The sequence below is a fragment of the Carassius carassius genome, chromosome 29 (assembly GCF_963082965.1).
Source record: "Carassius carassius chromosome 29, fCarCar2.1, whole genome shotgun sequence".
Lineage (NCBI taxonomy): Eukaryota > Metazoa > Chordata > Actinopteri > Cypriniformes > Cyprinidae > Carassius > Carassius carassius.
The window spans coordinates 22,613,914-22,635,024 of NC_081783.1; the positions used below are offsets into that span (position 1 = coordinate 22,613,914).

The 21,111-nt window shown below is 40.9% G+C and overlaps 1 protein-coding gene across 1 annotated transcript in view; it reads right to left on the reverse strand.

The window, feature by feature from the left end:
- LOC132109907 (testican-1-like) overlaps nucleotides 1-21,111 on the reverse strand; it is a 242,044-nt gene that overhangs the window by 169,802 nt on the left and 51,131 nt on the right. The gene's annotated exons all lie outside the window — the stretch shown is intronic.

Here is a 21,111-nt window from a genome sequence, read left to right on the forward strand (position 1 = left end):
CCTGTGCATCAATTGCACGTGTTTTAAGCTTTGCCAGTTTAAACATTCAAAACACTTTGAAGCATTCAAACGGAAGACATGGAAAAACTCAACTGAGAGTTTGCACGTCGAGTTTGGTGCGCACACAGAGAGCCGCACAAACACCAAACCGAGCTCTTCTTCACTTCCCAGGCCTGAACAGACTAATACACCTCACCAGTTTAAAAATACAAGCACAAAAAGACATGAAAAGCTTAATTCAGCACCCGCGCGGTGTTCAGAGCATAAAATGCGCATGCAGAGAGCCACGTCTACAGCCCTTAAACACCAAATTGAGTTTTGTCTTTTCTTTTCAAATACATACAAAATTGTGACCTTGAAAGTATCTTTGAAACTGTTCTTTACTGAATTACTTTATAGTTTTAACGAGAATTAATCTATATTTAATTTATCCAGTAAAGACTAGGCAATGTACCCGGACACCTACAAACTTGAAAAAACTTAAATGTTGTATAATTTGTATATTTGTTTATTTGTGCTATTTACACAATTTCAAACAGGGTCCACTGGTAAAACCTGCACCCGAGCCTGTACACCGATCGGTCTGCTTCAAGTCAAACACAAAAATGCTGCTGCCACCTTATGACAATAGATTTACACTTCAAATTAGGTAGTCTGTCATCGATGACAGTAGCTCATTGGAAAAGGATTGAAAATGCCCTTAATTTAGTTTGCACTAATAAATGCTGCTGGCTGCCAGCTGCAATCACCAATAAAACATTGTTCCATGGTGTTTTTTTTTTGTGTTTTTTTTCTATATCATCTTCTGTGGACAGAGAAAACAGAAAGAAACTATAGGTTTACATAAAAAGAAATATACAGGCATATACGTTAAATATATTTCACTTAAATCATTGACAGATTAACAAAACAAAAGGAAAAATGTGACGCATTCCAAAGTTATCAGAAAGGAAAACGCGACAGCAGAAAGTAGTTTGCTTTATTTTGCATACGCTTGACAGTTTTGAATGATGTCTTGCTTCTATCTGTAACCAACAAGTGTTGATATGACCACCGCGGCGGCGCTTCTCATGCACACACAACATATTTTGCGACATTGCAGCCTGTTCATTATCAAAATAAAATACAGTTAAAGAAACAAATAAAAAGTTTCACTGCTCTATTGTTCAATCTATTGAATTCAGAATTGCCAGCGCCTCACTGTGCTGATATAGCCAATGTGAAGGATGATGTTATACGTCATCCTAGCCTATAATAAATAATATATGTTAGATATAGATATGTCGCGAATATGTAAACATTTGGATTTGTGCAGAATGAGAGAGGAAGGCATCGGTTTCACCTTAAATTAATTTGTTTTTGGATTGACGTTTTTATAGCCTTAACTTTAGAAGATTTGTCGTGGAGAAAAAACTAATAACTGTGTTTATAATGTTTGTAAACATTTTGCGTTATACCAGCATTTTAGCCTACATTATTTCTGAATGTAGCAGGGCTAATAAAATGCGATGTGAGCTGAAACGCGACATATTTAACAAAAAGCAAACTTACACAGCAACAAGCTAAGGAATTCCTTTAGAGTACTTGTGTTGTGCACCAGAAAACCTGTCACGCTGTATTGCATGGCTTGAAGTGCTTAAGTTAAAATACTGAGTGTGAAATAATACAATTATATGTTAAAACGTGCTCTTATCATCAACGTCGCCCCGATCAGGAGCTGAATATGCACATGTGCGCTCATCTGTTTTCAATGCAAATAACCTCATGTCATCTTTCCACTTATTAAACTATGACAGGTCCTTTACTGCAAACAGACAGTCACTGCGACACTCTAAAGTGATGAAACTGTAGCGACATGTGCTTCTTTAAAACATTTTCATAGGTTTCACGTTATACTGTTGGCTCAGAAAATATGTAAATGCACATTCCCAGTAGCCCTATATCCCTTCTAGCCACAATCAGACAGGAGAGTAGATTAAATTCGGAGAAAAATGGTGTGGTCCATGGTTTAAATAAAATTCTTTCTGATGTTTATTCATGTTCATTTCATGTTCATACATGTGTGTAGCATGAGAGCGGCAATGTTTGTCAGAAATGGCAACAGTAGCTAAGGAGTAACTAAGGAAAATATCAACTTCTCCAATAAAAATTTGTAAACATTGTGTTTCTACAACTAGCCTTCATCTACTTTTTTTCTCAACTTTAATAGCTCTATTTTTTTAATTCCAACAACACAATCACACAACTCTGCTTTTATGTACAAGACAAAACACTTCAGCTCTCACAAAAAGAAGAAAGGAGGTGCAAAAATGACAGAGTGAGAAAAAGAGATGCTATGCGCTACTGATGTAAACAGGCAACCACATCACCACGGCAATCAGCCTCATTTTCCATGGCAACAGAACGCTTAGTGTGACGGGAATTTACTTTGATCTGAGAGATTAATAAAGGATCTTTCAGGCAGTGTGTGTGTGTGTAAGTGTGGAGGACGCTGAGTAAGTGTGATATACTACAGCACTAAAATGCTGTATAAAAGTCTCAAAAATGATGAGGATGATACTCTCTGAGAGCTGAATAAAGGTGATTGATGGCTAGAAATCTGGACGGAGTGAAGACTATCTGTAATGGTGTAATACATCATGAGTGCGGTAAGGTAATAATATGAATATTTATGGCTTGTGGTTGAGGATTATGTGAATATTTATGAGTTTGGGTGATCATGGTCCCTAATGAAGTTAACGCTTATTTTGTTCTACAAGCTTTTTACAACCGGGAAAAGCATCAGAGAGAATTCACAAACACGCACACGGTCACCTGCTCCACATAGCGGGTCTTTGTGTGTGTTTTGGGTACATAAAGCATCCTCCATCAGAGCAACAGTGGCAGAGTTTGAGAAGAGCTCGCAGAAATCAGCAGACGATCAAGTGAAGCTGGACGTGTGGAGAACTTTAGAGGTCAACATGAACTTTGAGAGCCGCATTAGCCAAATCCTCATTTATCAGCTCTGAGGAAATTACTCTCGTAAATAACTGTGAGCTCATTCAGGGTTACGTCAGTGTTACCAGAAATACTCACATTTGCCAGTTTAGACTGAATTTGTCTTTCTAAATAACACTGCTATTAACATAATTTAGCTGAAACACTAAACACTAAATCTTATTTTGTTGTATCTTTTCGGAAGCAATTTAATAAATATTCTCAACAAATGCACTGTGGTCAGTAGGAAAAAAAACACTTTTATTCATCAAAGATTCATTAAATTGATTAAAAGCGACATTAAATACATACATACTGTTTCAAATGATTTCTACTTCAAATAAGTACTGTACTTTTGAACGTTCTATTAATCAAAAATCCTGAAAAATAAAATCAGTTTCCACAAAACCTTGAAGCAGCACAACTGCTGAAAAAATGGGCTTTGTATTAAGTGAATAAATGAAATGTTACAATATATTCACAATGTCACAAACCGAATAAGCTCAGGACTCCAGATTGCGACTAAAACAGAAGCATTTGCGACCAAAAATATTAATTTGCGAGTGAAGTTTTTACAGAGGTGACTATATATATTTACATGTTATTACTTAATACTTAATCAACACAAACTCATCACACCTGGAAAAAAAACAATAGGTGTGTAGGAAAAAAGCTCCAACAAAACTGTCAAGTCCAAAATATAAAAAGATCCCGCAAACTATCAATCCTTGCTAAATAATAAGTTATTTACAAAAGGAATGTTTCAGTCCACTGACCTTCATCATGCATTTTTTCAGTGTCTATTTCGTGCACAACTTGAACAAACTTCAACAGCTAAAGCGGCCAGCTGTGTGCATATTGGCAAAATCGTTAAGAATTCTCTTTATTTTCATTACTAATATGGCTTCTTATCAAAATCTTGGTCTACATGCTGTGTTCTGTTAATACGTAAACTTCATATTATTTGATGCGCACTTGCTGTCCAGTAATCACAAAAAGCTTTGTGCTTTGTTACTTTTTAATAAACAAAGTATCAGCTTTAAAATTGTGCCAAATTCACTACCAAATTCAAACAATAAATATGGTGCTCTCAAATACAGCTGGCGCGAATGATTTAGCACCTCAGATCAAGCTACAAATGAAACCATTAACATTACATCTTTGTCCTTACTAATATAGTACTTAATCAATATGAATTAACATCGAAATGTAGGCTATTTTATTAGAGATCCTACCGGACAACTTGATGACATGTCTCATGTAAAAGCTCATTCAGTGTTTCAAACTGCGGAAAACATGTAAAGCTTGTAAACATTGCAGCATAATAATACATTTACCTCAGAATAACCATTTAGTGTCTATAAGCTTATCAGTCAGTCAGAAAAAAATAGCTATAAAGAGGAGCATTCTGCTAAAAGTATGTGCTATTCTATTGCATATTAATATTTTTACTTAACCTGTTGTCTACATGATTCAATTCCTCCTTTAAAATTGCATATTACCCTGCATGCCTTTAAATCTCCTGCTTAGTTTTTTCCTGTATGAACAAACCTGAATGAGCAGAACATACTGAAATAATGATCTGTAGTCCAACTAAAGAATTATGGAAACTCTAGTGTGTGTGTGTGTGTGTGTGTGTGTGTGTTTGCTATTGTGGACAGAAAAGGACTACTGGACCTTTAAATATTTAATTTCAACTGAAAGCACAAGATTTTGTGCCATCACACTCATCACACAGGGATGACCATAATAAATCTGCCTCTCCATGCATTTTCACTCCTACAAAACACAAAGTGCACAGTATGTGAGGGTGTGAGCAAGAAAGAGAAACGAATCTCTTCTTTGTCTTATAATTAATGCAGTTTACAGTACAAACATCAGAAATACTCCCACATACACACATGCAAAAGTATGCAAGAGTTTCATTATGTAAGATTATGTAAGATCAAAGAAGTCTTAAATTAACTCTCTCTGTCTGTGTGTGTGTGTGTGTGTGTGTGTGTGTGTGTGTGTGTGTGTGTGTGTGTGTGCGTGCGTGCGTGTGTGTTTGCGGATCACCTACGCACCTTTGCACACTCTCAGGTAAACAGACTGAACACACACACACACACACTCACACACTCACACACTCACACACACACATCTTGGGTTGAAAGCACAGAGAAGAAACAAAAACAGGATTGCAATTAAATTTCTGCACATAAATCACCCACGCAACCAACTTCAGCACAGAGAACGGCTTCCTTCTAAATCCTCAACCCAATGGACCGGAAACTAAAACTGAAAATGATAATTTTACAATGATCTTTTATTTGGAGTAATTATAAATGTAATTAATGTTAAGTGATATCATTGGTGTGGCATAAATTGATTTTTGATCAACAAGATCATCTGTCCATGTGTGTGCTGATGCTACAGTTTGTATATGTTTATGAATAGCAGCAGATTTTACAGCCATAATTCAACATGTTCACTGGTTGTGAAAAGACTCAAAATGTAATGGCATTTGACTAAAATATTGTTTCTAAAACATACAAATGAGCTGCACAGCCTCATTACAGCAGTTCTGTCATGACAGCTCTCAGAGGGATTAGAAAGGTAATGTACATAACAATGTCAATGTATTTGGTCTTGGCGGATAGATCTGCTACGCTGCTGCTACGGGAGAGCAAGTACTGAGATTTGCTACTGCCAATACATCCACAACATGCTGCTGTGAGCATGTAAGAAATATTGCTTCTGCAAATATAACATACATAAAATAACCCCCCAGCATGCATGAATCACCTCGCAGCAGATCTATACAGGTGGAGCTGGGGAAGGTGGAGAGTTTCTGAAGCAAGATGCACCTCTTAAGGTAAGCCCAAGTCATATATTTGAATGCTGAGCAGTAAGCTCATTGGCTACCGATACAGGAGAGAACCAATCAGCAGTGCCATGTGATAATGATGTAATGACATGAAATAACCCCCCACAAAGCAGGAGACATAGAAAGGACAATACAAGCCAAAACAAGATCAAAACACCCCCCAACAAGCAGATCTACCGCCAAGACATATGTTCTGCTGCCGCTCCGAAGAGCCATGTGAACCGCATGTATTATGTGTTTTGGGACTCTATTTAAAATTTGAATAAAAGTGATTACAGATTGAAAGATTAATTAAATTGTTAATGACTTTAAAAGTAAATTGTTAAAGGTACAGGTTGTAGGACCTGCCACTAGAGGGCTCACTACCAAAACAATAGCAAGCGTGTGGTTTGATGATGCTAAGAAGGAGTTTGGAATGATGGGATTTGTTGTCTTCTACCCAACCGCTAATCATGGATTTAACGCGAGTTCAACGATTAGCGCGAGTAGATTATGTAGATGTGTATAGACAGATTGACTGACACTTTGTGTAAAGCCAAGGTCTCGCTTTATTCACCCATACAATCGTTCTCTTATTTCTGTCTTAACAACCCCCCTTAAAATGGCCACAAGGAACAGGACTGCTGCAATAAGAGAGTTATGAACAGTCTGAGCTTATGTAGTGTAGTCTTTGTATAGGGAGTTGGGCTTTGATATTCTCCCTGAGTGGGTGACAACCACAGGTGGTTCCTGTACCTGTTCTGTCTGTGGCTGATCGACATTAGGCAGGGGTTCTGGCAGCGGTTCATTGTTGGTGTTAAGTAGGACCTCTGTTGTTGTAGGCGGGGTGTACTGTTCATGTGTATGTAGGATGTGGCACCTGTTTCTTACATATGTGGCATCTCCCGCCTGGACCTGGTAGCTGTTTGGCTGTGGTGCTTTTCCTATTACCATTCCCAATCTGTCATATCCCCTTTCTGTCTGTAATCTCACTGTCTGCCCTGCTTGCAATGAGGCCAAGTGTCTGGCTGACCTGTCATAGTGTGTCTTTCCCCTTTTTCTGATATGTTAGGCTGCCTGGACCTGCGTTTCTACCTTTGGCACATACATGGCTTTGGTCATGGGAATAAGGGTCTTGGTTGCTTTGAGAAAGCAGGCGCTGTGCTGGTGAGGGCAGCCCATTCCTTGGTATGTTGCGTAGATTGAGCAGTGCCGCATATACATCTGTTCCATCATGTGTGCAAAAGGTGTTTGGCTGAGCGTACAGCCCTCTCAGCAAGCCCATTTGATTGAGTGTAGTGGGGGCTGTTGATGACATGACAGAGGTCCCATGTGCAGGCAAATTCTTTGAACTCCCTGCTTGTGAAATATGCTGCGTTGTCAGTCATTAGCTGCTGAGGAGCTCCATGGGTGGCAAAGTGGTGCTTTAGTCTGGTTATAATGGTCGCACTGGTCATGTTTGGGAGCTGGTCTATTTCTAACCAACCGGAGTATGAGTCAACGAACACCAGATGTTCTTTCCCGCCCCACTCAAAAACGTCTGCTACCGTAAGGGCCCATGGTAAGTCTGGTATATCATGCAATTGAAGGGGCTCATTTGTTTGGTGTGGTCTGAGGGCATTACAAGGAGGGTACCTGGAGATTTCATGTTCAATATGCTGGGCCAAAACATGGTTTCTCTGGCCCTGCGCTTTGTTACTTCTAGGCCTGGATCCCCTTGATGCAGCTGTCTGACATAATAGTGTTGCAGTGAGTGGGGAATGACAAAATGCTGACCACGGAGCAGTAGGCCATTATCAACTGTGAGTTCATCCCTTATGGCATAGAATTGCCTGAGGTCATGTGGCAGCTTCTTTGATAAGTCCGGACAGCCCACGGCAACGATTTCAGATAAGCGTCTGCATAGATAGTCTGCCTGTGTCTCCCGTCTCAGTTCCTCAGTTCTCCTTGAGGAGAGGGCTTCCACTGTCATGACATCATAGTCCTCAGTAGATTTGTCCCAGTCAGTCGAGGGCAGGTGTGCACGTGAGAGCGTGTCTGCTAGGTATAGCTCTTTGCCTCTCTTGTAGACGACATTGAGGTTATAGCGCTGCAGCTTAAGCATCATCCTCTGAAGATGTGCAGAGGCTGAGTGTATTGGTTATTTTAGAATAGTGATGAGGGGCTGATGGTCCATTTCGACGGTCACTGGACGGCCATATATGTAATCATGGAATTTCTGACAAGCATAGACAAGGGCCAGCAGTTCCTTTTCTATATGAGCGTAGCTTGACTCAGTCTCTGTAAGTGCTCTTGAGGGGAAACGCCACTGGTTTGTTGTTCTGGAGACAGACAGCACCCAGGCCATGCTGAGAGACATCTGCAGATAACACCACTGGCTGGTGAGTGTCAAAGTACTGGAGTACAGGAGGACTTGTGAGGAGTTCTTTAAGTCTAGTGAATGCTGCCATGTGGTGCTCCTGCAAGCTCCATTCTGCATCCTGAAGCAGGAGTTGACGCAGGGGTGCTGTGATTTCGTTATAGCCCGGGATGAATTTTGATAAATAGTTTGTCATGATCAAAAACCTTTGAACATCATGTTTGTCTGCTGGGGTTGGCATAAAACGGACTGCATCTGTCTTTGTAGGGTCAGGTTTTATGCCCTAGTCAGTTAGAAGGTGACCCACATATGACACCTCAGATACCCGGAAACGGAACTTGTCAGGGTTGAGCTTAAGATTTATGGCGCGTATTCTGTCCATGACTTGCCGGAGGCACAGATCATGCACTTCTCTTGTGCTGCCCCAAACAAGGATTTCATTAACAACAATGGCGCATGGCTGTCCTTCAAAGAGCTGCTCCATGCATCTTTGGAAGACTTCACTTCCTGTGGAGATTCCATAGGGCATCTGGAGGAAGGCATATCGGCCCGCCGGGGTCATGAAGGTGGTCAGCTTTGATGACTCCTCACTGAGTGGCACCTGCCAGAAACCACACTTCGCCTCAAGGATGCTGAACACCTTGGTTCCTGGCATGTCAATGATCACCTGTTCTACTGTTTTCATGGGATGATGTGGTCTGAGGAGGGCTTTGTTGAGGTGTACAGGGTCAATACACAGTCTCACAGCACCATCTATTTTACGTGCAGCCACTATAGAAGACACCCACTCGGTGGGCTCCTGACCTGGCTTAATGACTCCCAGTTTAGTCATTCTGCTGAGTTCATTGACTATTTTGTCTTTCATTGCCAATGGCACTCGTCTGAGAGCACATATTGTAGGGTGCACAGAGGGGTCTAGGCGCATGTGATACACTACTGGCAGTTTGCCTATAGTGCTGCAGTCAAAAAGGTCTTTATACACTGTGAGCTCAGGGGCCCCTTGCTGGAGAGCATGGACATCAGGGCCAAGTTGCACAAAGCCTAGTTTAATGCTGTCTCTAAGACCCAATAGAGGTTTTACATCACTGTCAACTACATGGAACTGTAGTGTGCCACATGTGAAGTTTACATCAGTGACACCTAAAGTCCTTATGATCTGACCACCATAAGCCACAAGGTTGACAACATGTCTGTGATCTATATGAGCGCCTGGGTCGATGTGCCGTAGAACACCTCTGGAGAGTACATTGCACCGAGCTCCAGTGTCAATCTTCATCTTAAGTTGCTTCCCTGTGTTGGAAGTGGACAGGATGGTAAATATCTCTCCTATATCAGCTGGCACCTCTACACTTTCACAGTAAAAAAAAAGTCTGCTGGTTCATATGCAATCTGTGCATCAAGTTCACTTATTCTTTGTGTCTGTCCTCCCCTGCGTATGGTGTCGGGTGCTCTGTTTGGCTGAGATGGACCTTGTCCTGGTCTGTTGTAGGTGCGTGTTTTGCTTGATCTGCACCATTTAGAGAAGTGGTTCCATTTTCCACATGCGTTGCAGCGCTTGTTGAAGGCTGGACAGCTGATGCAGTCGGATGAATGCTGGCCACCACAGTTTAAACGTAGAAAATTGCACTGCACAAACTTCGCTGTCCTTCTTTGGTTCTTTTTTTTTTCTTTGTTGCCTTTTTCAGACTGCTCATGTAGCAAGCATAACACGTCCTTGCGCGAGTCTAGAGACGCGATTCCCCGCATTTGGCGTATATGCCCCATTATACTAATCTTGTTGATCGTTATAATAGCATACGATTTCTGTAAAGATACGAATCAAAACAACTCACCTGTCAAGTAAAACACAAGCGAGATCGGCATCTCTTTCTAGTTGAAGTTTGTCACGAAGCTTCTTCCGCATTTGTCCATGAAACTGTTGTCATGTGGTTTCTAAGTCAGTGAAGGTGGTAACAAAGGGTAACTAACGTCATTGACAGGGGACTGCATTGCCCCTTGTCACTGTTTAGAATGGGAATTTTCTCATGATTTACAAGTAGTTGAAAACATTACAGATATAGTTTCTTTGTTTATCTGAAAGGTTTTTTTTCACATAAAATTGTGAAATGATCATAGTGTCTATGAGAGCAGCTTTCATATATAGACCCTTTTTTATCACAGATTCTGTCATCCGCATTTGCTACATCATGTTTTTTTGTGACAAAAAACTTATAATTTCCAAATTTCCTCCCACAATCCCAGTGTGCAAAGACAGAAACAATGAGAAACGCTTTCTGCAACTTAAGCTGCATAGTATACAAACTGTAAACTGTTGAGCACACATAGAAACAAAAAATCTCAAACCCTCATTTTCATGCAGACTCAGTCCTTTAGTAGGAGTTCAGTTTATCTCAGTTGAGAAAACAGCCTTTACACCAAAACAAGCAGAGCAACAGATCTAGTGTACAAGCACCCAAAGGAAAACCTCATCAATCCCCTCATCACTGACTAACATGGAAGCTCACATATCCTTGACACTAACCTGGGCTTTTCACTTGGCCCGCATGAAGATCAGGGGAAATGTCAGGCCATCAAAAAGCACACAGGGACTTTAGAGTGATGCTCTTGTAGTTCTTGTTGGTTGAAATCCACTGAGAGTCAGCCAGGGTTCAGAAGCCATGCTATGACAACATGAAATCCAACAGCAACTGTGCCAAACACGCTCGTGATATTCCTCACGGGTTTGATATCCAAAATAGGCCTTACTGCTCCCAGAGGAGCCGTTTCCACAAACAGCAGCTACTCCCATGAGGCCATTCACCTGCCATCAGCAAAACTACATACAAGCATGTTATGTATAAAACACACATTAACTGAGACAAGTTAGCTAAAACAAAATGATGTTTTGATTTGTTCATCTATTTGACAGTTTTATATAGTTATATAGTTCTAGTTATTGGGGATGAAATGGTTTGTTCCACGGGTAAAAAAGAAGTCTAACTAAGTGTGTCATTCGGGGTCTTGGAAGTGACGTGATCTATTGGTGCGCCGTGTTTGTCCAGGAGGTTAGCACTACTGCTGGTAGTTGTATTATGAACATTCTAAGTTAAAAAGGGTAATTTGAGACTCCCTTAATCTACAGTGTGGCTGAGGAATAATATCGATATGCTGAGATTATGTTTATCTCTATGAGTCTTTAATTTGAATGACATCAGGTGTGTGGGGTGGTGCGAGTTTTACACATGTATGTTATTATTTTCATTCTTGCCTGGGTTAAAGAGATGGTAACTTTTTTTTTCCTTTTGTAAATCTAAAACTTCTTATGTTTTAATAGTGCCATGGGGGCCAGGAGGTGTTGCCCCAGGCTTTGAGGGCGCTTTTAGGATTTGTGATCATTCTTGAGCCATATGAATTGCTTTATGCAAGCAGTAATGAATGTCTGAACCAGAACGAGTCTGGACAGATCGGAGTGTGTTATTTTTGCTGCAAGCTGCTCGCCTCGACCACTCTTCTGCCTCATATCGGGCGACGCATTTGTAGCAGTTGTCTATTTAATATTAATCCAATTGATTGACGATCTCATTTCAGCAAGCAAAGACGACCGAAACGATGTGCGATGCGACGTGTGTTTCCTGCTGGTGGTGGCGCATTTAAATGTAGTATTTTCCAGCATTTGTTGACCAGAGGACTTGAGATGGGGTAACTACAGTGACGAGAAGCTACGTGTTTGTCACTAAAATTGTGTTTATTGTGAATGTTGCTGCATTTTTTATTTTGTTTGTTTGGAAATTGTTGTATTTGTGCTTTGCATGTTTTTGTGTGTTTGTGTATCCTATTTTTATAGGATAACTCTGTGATTCCAACAGCTAGTGAGCGGTCACCAATATTGTGTGACGTACTGCAGCATGTGATAAGTGTTTTTGACAAACCATAATGTGGAAAGTGCATTTGTGTATGTGTGATTTGTTTGTCTCATCATATTTTCTTCTCCCTTCAGAATTGGGGTGCCAGTATTTATGGAGCCAAAAGAGTCTCAATAAAGATAAATGCACACACTACATTCACATATGCACACACAGGATTCATACATGCACACACATGATTCATAAATACAAACACAGGATACACAAATGCACACAAAATTTACAAATGCACACACAAAATTTAAAAAGCACAGAAGATTCACAAATGCATACAAAATTCAGAAATGCACACAAAATTCAGAAATACACACACAATTCAGAAATGCAAACAACATTTACAAATGCACTCAAGATTCAAAAATGCACAGGACAAGATTCAGAAATGTATTTCTGATGCACACACACATATATCTTGATTTACAAACTGCTTGCGGTCTGTGAACTTCACTGCATTCGTGTGTGAATTTTGAGACTCCCCTGACTTGGCTCGACACACAAATGCCTTTTTTTAAACAGGGAATGATCTGCAACCAATCAGATATCTCCCTTCTTTTAGCCAATCACAAGAACACACTCCACGTTGAGACTCTTTTGGCTCCATAGTATTAGCCAGAGTCCTCTGTGTGTGGTGGTGGTTTGGTTGTCGGTCTGCAGTGTTCACAACAGGGGTTTTGGTGTTGTGTTGTGAGAGCACGAGTGGTTGCCGTGTTTCTTGGACAGGCAAGACGAATTCCACTGTTCTGAAGTGGTAAAATTGTTTGTGTGTGAGTAGTGTTATGTGATTGTAGTCTTTTTAATGTTTATAAGGGACTGGATTTGTAATTTCTGGAAATTGAATAAACTGTGAAACTTTTCAACATTGTCTGTTATCTGCACTGTTGGGAACGTTACTTTAAAAAAGTAATTAGTTATAGTTACTCACTACTTGTTCCAAAAAGTAACTGAGTTAGTAACTGAATTACTCTATAATAAAAGTAACTCGTTACCAGGAAAAGTAACTATTTGCGTTACTGTAAAAAAAAAAAAAATGTGCTATATGTCAAAGAATTTGTTTTTTTTTTAGCAGTTTTCACAAGTCAGTTGAAATAAGTAGAACAGACAGGTGTTCGTACATAACGTTAACGTTAACGGCGTTGTAACGACGGGAAAAGTAATTAGTTAGATTACCCCGTTACTGAAAAAATAACGTCGTTACCTAACGCCATTCTTTTAAACGTCCTTATTCCAAACACTGGTTATCTGTCTCAGCCACTACGTATCTGTGTGCTTTATGGTACCTGTGGGTCCCCGGCTAGTTTCCGGGGGGTCGTAGTCGAATCATTGCCATAATTGGTATTGTGTAAAGCTGTTGATAGCAGACTGCCATATATATATATATATATATATATATATATATATATGTGTGTGTGTGTGTGTGTGTGTGTGTGTGTGTGTGTGTGTGTGTATTTGATCTAAAATGGCTTAAAATGGAGATATTACAGGATTTTTCACAATCAGAAGATTTTGATGTTTGACTAAACATCCATTATAGCCGAAATATATTTAACTGTGACAATATTTTGACATATATTTTAAAACAATATTATGAAAAATATTTTTTTTTTTTAAATATTATGAAATGGCTTAAAAGAGTAATATTGCTGTTGTTGTTTTTCCCCCTAATCAGAGGATCCATGAGTCCATAGCCATTATAGCCAGATTATAACATATTTAAATGTGACAATATTTTGACAGTTTTTTAAAATGTATATATTTAAGTATTAGATTTTTCCCACTCAGAGGATTTCAGAGCATCCAAAAACACTCAATTTTTAATGTAAGAAGTAAAAAAAAAAAAAAACCTATCTAGCTAAAATTAATTCACAGAATTTTTAACTAATGAATATTAAGAATAATATTTAATCAGTCATTTTCACTGACACACAGAACAGAACCATTAAAAGCAATAAAGTGCAAATATTCAGCTTAATACATTAAAAATTGTAAAGCATGTAAAATGTCAGAAAGTGGTTTTAGTGAGGACAGAAATTAATTGAGCTTCTCTAGCTTAATTTAATTGTTTTCTTTTTTTTAGTTAAAGTTTCAATAAGCCATTTTCTTTTCTTTTTGTATGTATGTGTGTATATATAATTTTTCCTATAGTTTTTATTAATTTTTATTTCAGTTTTAGTTATTTCACAAACTGAAATAAAATGTGAAATTTAGCAGAAATACGATTATTTTTATTTTTTTTTAGTTAACTTTTATGTTATTTCAAGTAATATGTATATGGTTTTAATTTTAGTTTCAGTTTTGGTTAACTATAATAACCCTGCTTATAACATCTGTCTTTCTAATCTAATAACATTCTCTTTGGAAGACAATTTGTGATTCACAATGTTGCTAAATTCTAAATCATCAGCAAAATCATTGTCTGTATATCAACCAACCACTGACAAGCTGTTATTACAATATATATATATATATATATATATATATATATATATATATATATATTAAATGAAACAGCCCAGGAGAGCAGAAGCTCCCACTTTGTGAATTATTAAAGATTATGCAAAACACGCACAAGTCTGCATCTGTGGCCTCGGGGAGCAGCAGAGATAATGACCAATTCACTCTTACAGGGTTACAGACACTATAGAAAGACAGTGAGAAAGATGTCATAAAAGCAGAAAGGAAAGAAAAAGAATAAGACCTTGAGCAGTAGAAGATTCAAAGGCGTTCTTAGAAAGTGTACGACAGACTACGGACTGTACAAGCAGCGTGAGCAGCAGAAAGAGAAGGTGAAGAGAGGTTGTGAACAGGTTGTGCCCAATTCTGATGTTCATTAGGTGTTTAAGACTCAGTCAAGTGTGTAACCATATAAAAATCACAACGCTTCATTACAATGAATGAAGAAGTGTACACTGAAGGCGATTAAGTTGATTGTAATGCAGTATGAGCATGGACAGTTTCCTTGATTATAATGGGAGCCAGGGGCGGACTGGCCATCGGGAGCACCGGGATATTTCCCGGTGGCCTGATGGTCATTCTGGCATGCCGGCTGCCGCTGGTATGCAACTGCAAACTAATTGATGGATTTATGAATATAGAATCAGGCGATCGCAGGTGAAAATGAAACCACCACATGCCCAACATCAGCTAAGTACTGCCTAATTGGCAGACTTTATCTTAGAAAATCGTGCAAAAAATGGAGCATAAACGCAAAGGAGGAGCAGAGAGGGAACGTATAAAAAGGAGAAAAATTCTGTACACAGACGCAGCAAGTTGAGGCAAAATCCCAGCCATGTTCGCCAGTAGGGAGCAGGTCGGTCAGAATACATTTACATTATATTTACCACTAGGGTGGGACGATTCATTGAAAAAAAACAAAGCCTTCGGTTCTCCACACACGGTTCGGCACACGCTGGGACCGCTGTTCAGCTTAAATCTGACAAAGCATGTTTACTATAGCTAAATAACACGTAAAAAAAAACGGGGTTCAGCTAATATTTGTTTCTGTTGATGGATGAGCATTCTGGGTTCCCAGACATTAAAAAAAAAAAAAGTGGACAAACTATTCACTCTTGTTCAATACGAATACGAACACTGGATCAGTGTGTTCTCTTAAAGTGACAGTCTTTATATTAATCGAACAGCAACAAAAAAGAAATCACCCACTGCTCTTGATTGAAAAGCTTTTGTAACTTTAATAAAGAATAATCTTTAATTTATAGTCCAAAATGCAATGCTATTTTACATTTGATTACTTTATTCAATTTCTGTACCTAAAAATCTACCGTTAGACCTCCCTAAAAATCCCTGAAAGTGAGTTTATTTTATTTGCATCTTTACTCTATTGTATTTTATTTGTGCTGTTGCTTGTAGTTAAAATATTCTTAATAATATGATAAAATATAAATTTTTTGAAAGTATAGTTTTTCCATACACATAGCACATACAAGGGTACTTGCACAAACTAGCACACTTTTTTACATATGGGGATACAGTATTTTTTTAGTGCCAAATTTGACCAGAAATTTAGATTTTCCATTTCTAGCCTACAATATATAGCCTAGTCTACAATGTGTATTTATTTATTTTGAAGGTGACGAAGGAAGCAACAGTAGCACTAGTGCTGCAAGTGCTCCTGCTGTTGAACAAGAGGGGGTGGACAGTTCAGCTTTTGAGTCAGAGCAGGAACCTTCAAGTAAAGTTTAAGCTATTAGCAAAACTAAACATCCTGGCTATACTCTTAAAAAAATATATGTGCTTTTATGATTTATAAGATCATCAGTAGTAGGACTGTGATCACGGGGACATACAACTGATGGCTGCATAATTAATGTAGATTATTTAAAGTGCTTATTTCATATTGCAGGGAAACTCAATGTGCAGATGGAGAGAGAGGGAGATTCAGGAAAAGATGATAGAGACAGTCAATGCCTTGATACTCCATTTGATTATTTTGCCCGTCCACAATCTAAGGATTTAGATTTATTTTTTAAGTTTCACCCAATTCAAACAACTGAAAGAGCCAAATAATTTTTCCCAAATTAGGGTATAGGCCATTTTATATTTATATGCAAATACTATGAAGATATCAAAAATCATTCACTTAAAACAGAATGTCCAAAATTAGACAGAGATTTTAAATCTTAAAATACAAAGTTCAAATTCTAAACAGAAAATCTCCCTTTGACTTTAGGTTTGAACATTGCATTTTAATCTTGAAAATATATTTTTGACTTGAAATTGTCAGATTTTAAACATTCTGTCTCATATTTTAAAACTTAAATTGTGTGTTAAATTATGAAGTTATGAAAATCTTCCTTTGATTTAAATTATATGTTAAAGTTTGATCACTCTATTTTAAGTCAAAATAATATTTTCAGATGAATAAATAAATCCACAGAATTGATGCAATACTGTAACAGTATGGTTGTACTGTATATTGTCATATGGTTGTATACAGCCCTTCTGTTATATAACGTCTGTCCTCTTTTTGCTTTTTTTTTTCTATCTCTTACCCCAAATGGTAAAATAAACAACAATGTCCCATTTTTTTCTGAACCACAAAGAGTCTTATTATGATAACAAACGCTTATCCCTGTTGTAATGTGGATCTCCCACAAGTCTGATCCAGGCTGTTTTCTGCACAGCGAGACTCATTTCCATAAACTCTGCATGCTACACATAAACTCTGAAATGTCAGCCTGTAATCAGTCTATATCCAGTTGACCCAGCATTTCTCTGTGTCACCCCAGAACCTCACCAGTCTCACTGCACATCCAGTCTGAAAATCACTTGGATTTTCATGAGAGTAGAAATCTTCTCGAATTCCCCAATACAGATAGAACCAGAACAGAGAGAGCGGCTGATCTCTGGTGGTCCCTGCCGTGCGGTTAAGCTGCACAGACAGACCAAGGGCTCTTGTGTGATCACAACTAATGCTCTTACTGCAGCTTCTAGAATCCTGAAGAATTTCCAGTGCATCCAGATTTGCCAACAATCTGTCCAAAATAGTATTCGAATGTTGAATTGAGTGTCCCAAAGGTACTCAGAAGTTCTACTGTCTCTGGTGGAATTCGAAGTGCAGATAAATGCACGCTATTGACCATTTAAAACAGAATTCGACTACAAATGCAAATAAAAAGTTTTTATTTTATTTAAATGTACTATACAATTAAAGGAATAGTTTGTCCAATAAATAAATAAATAAATTGCTGAAAATGTCCTCACCCTCAGTCCATATAATATAAAAATGAATTAGTTTTTTCATGGGAGGAGATTTGGAGAAATTTAGCGTTACATCACTTGCTCAGCAATGGATCCTCTGCAGTGAATGGGTGCTGTCAGAATGAGAGTCTAAACAGCTGATAAAAACATCACAGTATTCCACAAGTAATCCTCACAAATTAATGTCTCGTGAAGTAAACTTTAAACCATTTCCAGCCATAATACAAGTCCATCATCAATAAAAAGTAAACAGTGCTTGATCTTTGCACATTTCTCTCCTTATTCAGACCAGGGCCAGGTTTCCCAATAAAAATTTATCTTAACGCTTAAGAACGTACTCGGTTACTAACGTAACCTCGGTTCCCTGAGATGAGGGAACGAGTACTGCGTAAGCTAGCTTACGCTATGGGAAAAGGTCCCCTTTTCTCGAGAATATGAAGCCAAAAATTATCCTTAATTTTTAAATAATGTAAAACGCAGTGCTGCAGCACAGCAGACCCAAGCGAAGCGGCTCGCGCGCTTATTGGCTGTGCTGCGGCAACTGCAGCAACCTATGGTGAGGCGGCGGAGAGTAACGAACCAATGGGGGCGCTTCGCGCCCATTGGACGTCAGAGCGCGCCAAAATAGGCGTGGCTGGAACTATATAAGCCACCGCTTCACCATAGGGATCAGATTTCATCTCCTTCAGCGATCTCACCTGCACTTCGCTGTCTTCTCCGGAGAAGCCTCTACACGCCGTCGAAAAGCCTCTCAGCGGGATAGCACTGCAACGCAGATCTGAGGACGCCGGCTCGTGCTTCATCTCGACGCCGCCTTCAGCACTCGCTTCCTACTGCACCATCCGGCGTGACTATATCCTTTTCAAAGCTAGTGTGTTTGCCGCTGCATCACACTTTTTTCCTCCAGAATTCGAGGCGTTGTTTCAAATGCCTCGGGCCTGCGCTTCCTGCCGAGGCCCTCTGCCCAGCGAGGACCGCCACATCATCTGTGTCTCCTGCCTGGGCCGCGAGCATGCTGAGAGCGCACTCTTCAAGGGCGGCTGCCCTGAGTGCGACGACATGGCTATATCGACCCTGCGGGCTCGATTAGCTCAAACCAGCCACGATGCTCCACCCGCTCCGCCTCTTCTCTCTCAAGTGCCGCGTAAGAAACGCCGCGATCAGAGAATGCCTGAGCATACTGAGCGCGCCAAAATAGGCGTGGCTGGAACTATATAAGCCACCGCTTCACCATAGGGATCAGGTTTTAAATCGACTGAAGCGATCACCCGGTCCGAGCACATAGCACGGCAGGTTACGCAGTACTCGTTCCCTCATCTCAGGGAACCGAGGTTACGTTAGTAACCGAGTACGTTCCCTTTCGAGAGTACTCTCGTACTGCGTAAGCTAGCTTACGCTATGGGAACACAATGTAAAACGCCGTGCGTGCTCGGGAACTTCGACCTGTCACAGCCCGAGGCGAGAGCTCGGGGCTTTATAGCAGGAGAAATCCCAGTCCCAACAGCCAACCTTAGTGAGCTTTATATAGGGAACGAAAAAAGGGGGACGTGATAAGGCTTAGCACGTCTATATAGAAAGTACCCTGGCCTGCAGGGCAGGGACTTGCAGATTATAGAATCTAATAAATGTGGACGGAGAGGCCCAGCCTGCCGCCGCACAGATATCATCCAGTGGTATCCCGCAGGACCACGCCCATGACGAGGCCATACCTCGGGTGGAATGGGCTCTGATGCCGAACGGGCAGTGAAGGCCCTTAGATTTGTAAGCCAGCGAGATAGTGTCTACTATCCATCGCGATAGGCTTTGCTTCGTGGTGGCGAGACCTCGGGTGCGCCCACCAAAGCATATGAAGAGCTGGTCCGACCTCCTGAATAAGGCGGAGCGCGCAATATAGGTTTTAAGAGCCCTGACGGGGCAGATGAAGCTCGCGTTGCTTTCGTCGCTTTGCGAGGAAAGGGCTGACAGCGAGATGACCTGCGCTCTGAACGGTGTTGAGAGCACCTTGGGGACATAGCCGTGTCTTGGTCTGAGAATGACTCTGGAGTCATTAGGCCCAAACTCGAGACAGTCAGCGCTTACAGATAGCGCATGTAAATCCCCCACTCGCTTGACTGAGGCCAGAGCCAGTAGAAAAGCGGTTTTGAACGAAAGAAGCTTCATATCGACAGACTGAAGCGGTTCAAAAGGGGGGCCCTTTAAGGCCTCTAGGACCGTAGACAGGTCCCAGGAAGGGATTGAAGGGGGTCGGGGAGGGTTCATCCGACGAGCTCCCTTAAGGAAACGAATGACCAGTTCGTTTTTTCCCAGTGATAGGCCGGCCACCGGAGCATGAGAAGCTGCAATGGCTGCCACATACACTTTGAGCGTAGACGGGGATCTGCCCGCATCTAAACGCTCCTGTAGGAAGGAGAGTATCTCCGTCACGTCACATAAGTGAGGGTCTAGGTTCCGTGTCCCGCACCAGGTGGAGAACACTGACCATTTCTGCGCGTATAGGCGCCTGGTTGAGGGCGCTCTGGCTTCCGTAATGGTCTTTAACACTCCCTCAGGGAGGTTCCCGGGTACCCGTTGAGGGGCCATACATGAAGGGCCCAAAGTTCGGGGTGGGGATGCCAGAGCGCGCCCTTCAGCTGCGTGAGGAGATCTTTCCGCAGCGGTATTGGCCATGGGGCTGTACTGGACAGCTGCATCAGCTCGGAGAACCAAGGTTGGGTCGTCCAGAGTGGGGCTACTAGCAGCATAGCACATCTGCTCTTCCTGACCCGATCGATGACCTGCGGTAGCATCGCGACCGGTGGGAAGGCATAAAGCGGGCGTCTGGGCCAATCGAGGGCCAGCGCGTCCCTGCTCTTTGAAAAATATATTGGGCAATGAGCGTTGTCTTCTGAGGCGAAGAGGTCGACCTCTGCCCTGCCGAAGATGCTCCACATCAACTGAACCGTCTGTGGGTGAAGAGACCACTCCCCAGGGGGAACATACGCCCTGGAAAGCATGTCCGGGCCCCGGTTCAGGATGCCAGGTACATGCGCTGCCTTTAGCGAGCGCAGATTGTAATGTGCCCATGTCAGAAGACGCTCGGTCAGGGTGTGCAAGGTTTCTGACCTGACACCACCCTGGCGATTTATGTAGGCCACCACTGACATGCTGTCTGATCTGACCAGATCGTGGTGGCCCTTTAAAAATGGGAGGAAAGCTTTCAGGGATAGTTCGACCGCTATCATCTCCGGACAGTTTATGTGTAACAGTCGCTCCGGGCTCGACCAGAGGCCGGAGGCAGACCTGCCCTCGTACAGGGCGCCCCAACCGAG